The sequence below is a fragment of the Acomys russatus genome, chromosome 4 (genome assembly GCF_903995435.1).
Source record: "Acomys russatus chromosome 4, mAcoRus1.1, whole genome shotgun sequence".
NCBI classification, from domain to species: Eukaryota; Metazoa; Chordata; class Mammalia; order Rodentia; family Muridae; genus Acomys; species Acomys russatus.
In genome coordinates this window covers 3091996-3100361 of record NC_067140.1, presented here as the reverse complement: position 1 = coordinate 3100361, position 8366 = coordinate 3091996, and positions in this window count along the sequence as shown.

Below are 8366 nucleotides of genomic sequence, written 5' to 3'. Positions count from 1 at the left end.
CACTCTGAATATCCTCCCATCCATCCATCCTTTATCCACTCACACATTCATCCATCTGTACTGATAGCTGTTGGCCCCCCTACCCATCTGTCCATCTGTCCACCCATCTGTCCATCTGTCCACCCATCCACCCACCAACCCATCTATCTACTCAGCTGTCTATCCTGTCCATTCCTCCATCCATTCGTTCTCTTATCCATCCACCCACCCACCCTTCCATCATCCATCTGTCCTCCTTTTCATCCATCCATCCATCTCTGGACAGCAAGCAGAGACATGCGCCCTCAGCCTAGAAGTCATAACAGAATTCCAAGACCCAAAGACGGGAAACTGATAGAAGTCACACAGTAGGACATAATCCAGAGTTCCTGACCCTGCTTTAAACGTTTTCAAATAAAAATTAATCTAGTGACAAAAATACTCATGAAACAAATTATCCCAGAGCTTGGAGATCTATTGCACCAGATGGGATTTACTAATTGAGCTGTGGGGGGCAGCAGGGATGGGAATTCCAACAAGAATAGGACACTGGCAGCTAGCAACTCGATGTGGCGCTCCGACATCCACACATCCACTCACGTACCTGCCCACTCATTCACTCGTTCTTCCACTCAGCCTTCTCCTCCTATCCAGGCATCCTCCCAGCACTCTACCCATCTCCACGTCTGCCCATTATCAAGTAGCTAAGTTGTGCATCCCTCCACCAATCCATCTTCCAACTCATCTACCCTCCTGTTCTTCCACCTGTCCATCCCTCTATCCATCCACACACTAATCCATACCCCTGCCCACTCTCGCATCTACCCCTCTATCCATCCACACACTAATCCATACCCCTGCCCACTCTCGCATCTACCCCTCTATCCATCCACACACTAATCCATACCCCTACCCACTCTCGCATCTACTGACTAATACACCCATTCCTACATCCTCATTCTCACCCACCCGCCCGCATTCCTATCTCTCTGTTGTCGAAGCTGCTAGGCCATCCCGTCACATAGCCACCTATCCATTAACCTAGTGCCTCTCAACCTTCCTAACACTCTGACCCTTTAACACAGTTCTTCATGTTGTGGTGACCCCCCCAGCCCCAAAAAATTATTCCTGTTGCCGTTCATAACTGTAACTTTTTCTATTGCTATGAAATCATAATGTAAATCTTTTTGGGGGCATGGACGTTTGACAAGGGGTTCACGACTCATGGCTTGAGCAACACTGCAATGTACACATCCATTAATCCATCCATCATTAATCTGTCCATCCATCAACTCATCCACCATGCATTAATCCATCCATCCTTCCACTCATCAACACATCCATCAAGATGCTCTCGTGTACTTCCAGTCTTTCCTCCCTTAGAGCAGTGGGGTCCACACCATATGCTGAAGACCACGGTTCTGGGTCAGAGCTATCCCGATTCTGGTCCTTAGACAAAAGACTCTGCCCTTTTGGACCTCTAATTCACAACCACAAAAGTGAGGCATCTAAGCCATGCAAGAGGTGCTTAATAAAGGGCAGTTGCTCCAGTTTTAGGACAGCCACCTCAGAGCCCTAAGACATGAGGGGCATCCTGAGATAAGGTGATGCTTGATTTGGGCTCAGCTGATTTGTTTCCAGGAAACTTAGGCTGCCTCCACGCCCTTGCCTCCTTCACCTACTCTCATCCTCCCAGACTACTCACTCATCTGCCTCAGGGTACCAGCACACGACAGTCTTCCGTTGTTAGCGTCAACTCCTTCCACTTAGGCATTCTCATCTCTTTAACTTGTTCCCACCACGCTTGAGTTTCACAAAACTTCTGAGCTCCATATGCCCATCTCACCCATCTCATGCCAGGAGTTTGGGTGACCCTCATTTATACTAGAATATTCAAAAACTGATATGCCCAAGATGTCTTCTCTGGCTTGCTCACCTCATCCTGACCACATGCCTAAAGAGTCCTGCATTAAAAAAATTAAAATAAAAAATAAAAATTAAAAAAAAATCCTTGCATTAAAAAAAAAAGTGCAGAGCACTAGATACATTTCCAGCATTATCAAACAATGGGAAAGCAGCACAGAGGTAATAAAGGCCCCAGAGGGCCCCACCCTGGGAATGCTGGGCATAGCTTTTGTATACATGTTCATGTCCTGATTTGGGTCTATTTGCTGATATCTGAGGTCTTGACAGCTGGCAGGGATCCCCTGCAGGCTTGAAGGGCTGGAGTTCTCATCCATCACTAGGCCTCAGCCTCCCCTACCATCTTGGACCTGTGACAGGGAAGGGACTCCTCCTTACCCCCGAGGGGTCGTGCAAGTCAATCCTGAGAGGTCCGTAGCCCGGGCCTCTGCTGTGAGCTAAGTCTGCTCACAGATCAGCCTTATAAAGTGGCCACAGTGTGAGCAGGAACCCGGACAGGGAAGGGCCATGTAATTATGATAGACTAGAATTATAAGACCGGAATTCAGATTGTCTCTACAACTTGAGCATTGAGCCCCAAAACCACAAGAGTTTGTGGTTTGTGGCTAATTCCAAGAAGTGTGCTCAGCCCCGGATGGTGTCACATGAGCTGGGGTTTATCACCCTGATCTGAGTACATTCCTGGAGATCTCAGAGAGGCCTTCAGGTGAGTTCTAGCCCCCCCCCCCCAAGGCAGGGACTTCCCGTTCAGAGTAACCTGGTAGGTAGTTTGGACCTGAGGGTCACTCTGTGTGACCCTATCCTCTCCAAGTCTACATTATTTTCATGGGGCAATGAAGGCAGGCACCTGCCTTGTGGGGCTTGGATGGGGGCTCTGGGAGGCTAATATGGCTCCAGCTGCTCATACATGGGGTAGCTCACAGCTACAGAAGATTCCCCCACACACTAAAGTGTTTCATCATGACAAAAAAAAAAAAATTTCACATGTACAGCAATGCTGAGAGAACCATCCTGTGACCGTCACATACCTGCATCACCAATATTCTGTGATATCTTCTCTGTCACGTTTTTATCCAACCGGGGAGACACATTTTATTTTCACGATTATTTCACTTTTTATGTACTGAGACAAAGTCTCATGTATCTCAGGCTGACCTCAAATTCACCATGTAGCTGAGAAGCTCCTTGAATTTCTGAGCCTCCTGCACTGGCCTGCCTGGGTTGCAGCCAGTTGCCACACTTGGTCTGTGTGTGGTGCTGTGGATTGAATCTAGGACTTTCTGCATGGATTTTACTTCACCCAACTAAGCTCTGTCCTCACCTCTGACCTTGTCTACTTCAAAGTGAGGTGCAGACAGCAAGATGTAACACTACCCACTTCCACACACATGCCGTGATTTTTTTTATATAAATTTCCACACAATGAAAGATCCAAGCCCGTGATGACTTTATGTATCCATGTAGCCTGCATCTTACCACATTATAAAACATTCCCTCATTCAAATGCCCCCTCCTTCCTTTCTCCCATCACTCCCTACTCCCCTAGACACATCCACTGTCCACTCTACTGCCCAGGCTCCCCTTGACATCCAGGACACTCCATACTCCTGCCCCTGTTGTCTCCCTATGCTCTTCCCTGTTGTTTCTGTCTGTCCCCCTGCCTCTAGGCCTTTGCACATGCCAGTCCTGCTGTCTACCATCCATTTTATACCCCCTCTGGACCACTCGGCAATCACTGGACTCCACCTGAGGTGGAGTCAGGAATGTGCCCAGCTCATATCTGAACCCAAGTGTAGTTGCCAGTGTAGCATATGAATGTTGTCTGAGTCTCCGCTGGCCGGGGTACTCACTGAGGCCTTCTGCTCCCCACTCCCCACACCCAGCCCCAGACCAGGTCCTGTTTCCACATCTACTTACTGTCGCCTCCTCCAGGCCCCAACCCTTCCACTCACTACTACAAGAGACCATGGTGTCCTCTCTCCTGGCACAGCAAGCCTCAGGCCTTCATTGCCAACCCCACCCCCACTACCAATAGATGCTTTCTGCCCCTCCCTAGCAGCAAAGTGGCTTTGAGGACAAGTGGCATGCATGTGAATCTTGACAAACTTGGTTGTGTCACCGTAGCATTATCTGTCTTCCTAATCTAGTTCCTTGTTCAGACTCAGTTTCCCCACTTACAACAAGCGCATTAATGGAATTGCTAAGGGCAGTGTCTGGGCTCGAATCCTATTGCCACTCACCTTCCTGCCTACTTAACGTGAATTAGTGATCGAATCCATCCTGGTCCACGATGCTGAAGATGGCGGACCTGGTACACAACACTTCTAAGCATCATCCACTATCTAGGGTCCTTGCGGGCTCTACAAAACCATACAGGGCATGAAGAAGAATCCCAGAGGAGCTGTCTACACCCCATGAGGGCCAGAAGGGCTCTGGGGTTGCCGTTTACCCTCGCACCCAGGGTGACTTCCTGCTCCCTGACCTCAGTCTGACTCTCCACAGGAAGAGAGTGAAAGGTTAGATAGGAAACATGTGGACCATGTGTGACGCCCCAGGAGAAGATCAGAGACCCTCGTGACTTCCCCGGAGAGAGCACCTGCCCTGTGTAGCGTGGGTTCTATCCAACTTGCTCTGAGCACCAACCTGGACCACACCTGCCCCTTCCAGTGCTTCTGTCTGCACCTCTGTGTTGTGGAGAGATTAGCAGTGACATTTCCAGATGATCCCCTCTATGTCACTGGGCCTCCAGTCTGTAAAATCTGATTTTCTACTGCCTGGCACCAAGGAAATGTGACCCAGATACTACTAAGCAGATATAGTTTTCACCATTTAAACTGAAGTAAAATCTGATAGTCCAAATATGCTCTTCCACACCAGAGGAAACAGACGCCCATGTGACCTGCTGAGTTCCAAGCATGGTGGCTGCCTGAGGATAGCTGTTGTCCATCCTCCAGGCTCTCTTACTCCCTTCAATTCTGAGGCCAACCCAGCCCCAGTGGCTCTGAGGCTGGCCTGTCTCCTAGAAGGACCCCAGCCATCCTGGAAGGATTAGTGCAGCGGCGCCAGGGAGATCACCTGGGCTTAGTGTCCAAAAGGCCCTTTGTCTAGAGCTACGCCATGAAGTGAGCATGGCGGAAGCACATCCAGATCTCCCAGGAGGTGACTCACCCTGAAGGTGACCCAGCCATGCAGGGAGCCAAGTGTGTACATGTGTGCTGTGGGTCACAGTGTGGAGACAGAAAAGGGCCCCAACTCCCCTCAGCACTGTCCCTTGTTTGAAGGGTCAGTTCACCAGGGCTGCCCATAGGGGGCACTCTTCACACTGTATCCTATCCCCCTAGGGTTTGAGTGGAAGTTCTGAGTCTGAACTCTGTATCTAGAGAAGAGACACTGAGTTCAAATCCTGACTTATGGTAGCCTGGGCTTGTCACTTAAGTTCCCTGTGCCTTGGTTTTCTGTACAATTACTAGAAAGAGGAGCTAATTCAGGAAGTCGATAACATAAGAATGCAAAAGCATACAGGGCTGTGCCTGGCCTTTAGTGTGTGACAATAGCATCACAGTGAACAGCCCAGCTTTGGGATTAGGGTCAACAGGATCTTGTTTGAGTCACAACTTCCTGCTTCTGTCACTTAAGAGCTGTCTGAAGCCGGGCATGGTGGCACACCACACCTATGATCTCAGCCCTCAGGGAGGCAGAGGCAAGTGTATCTCTGCGAGTTCGAGGCCAGCCTGGTTTACAAAGTGAGTCCAGGACAGCCAGGGCTACACAGAGAAAATCGGTACTTCTTGGAGCCTCCGTTTACCAATTGTAAAAACGAGACGCGTAGCGCCAGTTTTTCCATTACTGTGACAAAACATCCGAGGAAAGCAATTTAAAAGCAATCATTTTAGCTCAGAGGTCTCAGTCTACGGTCGGCTGGCTCTATTGCTTTTAAGCCTGTGGAATGTTGAGACATCACAGCAGAAGGTCATGGAAGCAGAAAGCTGTTCATCCCATGGGGGCCAGAAAGCAGAAAAGACAATGGAGGGGCCAGGAAACAAGATATACTCTTCAGAGGCACGGCCTCCAACTAGGCCTAACCGCTAAGTCCTCTTAAGCCCCTGAAGCCAGTGCCCCTATGACCTAGTCAGCTCCCAATAGTGCCACCAGCTGGGGAATCAAGCTTTAACACACAAGTCCTGTGGGGACATTTCACACTTAAACCATAGCAGCGTGGAATACCCCCAGTGCCACCCAGTCTGGGCTTTGTGGAATGTGGTGCCTGGTAGGGTGGTAAGCAGACTCTGTCCCTGACTTTGGGGAATTCTCAGTCAAGTGTGAGAACTGGGCTGGGTGCCTTGATGGGGACACTAAGACCCCAAAGGTGGGAGCAGGGGTTCCATCTTGATTCAGGAAGAAGTTCCAGGGAGAGGCAGCCATGTGAAGGCCTGGCTGGGTTGTTACTCACTCACATGTGCCAGACCCCTTCCCAGCACCTGACTGGGGCTGACTGCTTAGCCTTCTGGTGACCTGGTGAGAACCATGACCTCCTTGTGTCACAGATAAGCACCTGTTGTGGTCTGGATGTGTTCCCTGTGTGATGGGGCAAGGAGATGGGGCCGGGGACAGGTTAGGCTTGTGGGGGCTCCAGTCTCATAGACGGATGAGCATACGACTCCAATAGGCAAGAGGCAGAGTCTACAGTGTGGGACTGGTTCCTTTAAAAGAGATTCACACCCCCCCCCCCGCGCGCCCTCCTCTCTCTCTCTCTCTCTCTCTCTCTCTCTCTCTCTCTCTCTCTCACACACACACACACACACACACATACACATTCTATCTTTCTCTCGCTCTCTCCCCCCCTCTACTTCTATCTCTACCTCTTTATCTCTTTCCTGTCTGGCATTATGGGATGGCACAGCAAGAATCATCCCAGCAGACACCAGCCCCTCCATCTTGGATGTCTTATTCTCTAGAGTGGTGAGTCAGTAGCTTCCTGTTTATTGTGAACCATCCAGTCTTAGACACCCTGTTACAGTCCATTGGCACACGTGGGACTGAGACAGAGCCCAAGACTAGGCATCTCAGCTCCCTTTAGATGCAGTAAGAGACTGCCTGGTCCACTGAGAAGGAGCCTGGACTTCTTCCTGCAGTGTGCATTGGGCGATGCCAGAAAGATTAGTAAAGCCTACAGTGTAGTGGATGAACACATGTTTTTGTTTTGATCCCAAGTGTAGTATGGGGAACAGACTTGTGAGAGAACAGGTAATGTTTATCCACTAGAAGACGAACCATCTCGTGCAGGGGCTTGGTTTTTGCCAGCTGAAACACATCCTTGTACAGACTCTGAGAGGAGATATAATAATATATATTTGAGCCCAAAAATGGAGGCAGGAGCTTTTGGGTCTTGGTATTGTGTGGCTGTTCATCACTCCACTTTGAGACACTCCTAAGAGACTCCTCCAGAGAACACTTCGGGGCTCCAGGTTCCGGCTGCTGTTCCAGGTTCCAGGAGAACCTTTGGTTGAATTGCTGGTCAGCTGAAGTCCTGCCAGCTACAGCAAGGGATTGCTCCCATGAACTGAGTCCAAAAACGTCTACTTCTTCTGTTCCCATTTACCTCTTTTCTCTCCTATCTAGGGTAGGTGGGATGGAAGGGAGGTATAAGCATTAAAGAGCCCCAAATAAAGTAGGTTTGGAAAAGCTTGAAGCCTACACTACATTATATCTGTTTGAGTGATGAGCTTGAGAGAAGACCCACGCCAGATGTGAGTAGCACCATCCGGTAGGCTGGAAGCCCAGGGTACAGGACAGGAGGAGGAGGAGGAAGGAACGGCCCTTTGACACACTCCCAGCACCATGATGTCTGCCTCTGTTGCAGTCTATAGCAACTGTGTCTCCCAGGGACTTGTCACACTGGTGAGTGAAGCTAGCCATCACAAGTGTCAAGAGCATCCCTGTCTTCACTTCAGTCAGTGGATGTCACTTCAAGGCGGGGTGAGCCTCACTCAGCCTTGCTTCATATAGTTCCGGTTCCTTTTCTCCCTGAAGAACTCCTATTCAACCCTCAAAAATCCACTCTTATGCCCTTCTGAGAGGTGTCCAGAACTCCGACATACAGGTTCTGATGGATGACAAGGGGTGTAGAGTCAGGGAGGCAGGACAAGGACCAGCGGCTACCCAGACCAGCCAGATGTGCTGGGACGAAGCACTCCAAGAACTAGGCCCCAGTCCCCTCACCTCTCAGGAGCTCCTCCTGAGAATAAGGGAGGTCATTGGTGGCCAAGGCCAATGCTGCTCCTGTGTTGCTAGGGAACAAACCAGCCAGCAGGCACAAGACCGAGGATCAGTTTATTGAAACTGGGACTGAACCCAGGTGCCATGTGCTTTCTGAAGCAGATATGTGGCTGCTCAGCCAGCCACTCCACCCCGCCCCCCATGACAAAAAAAAAAAAAAAAGGCAGAGTCACAGGGACAGAGGGTAA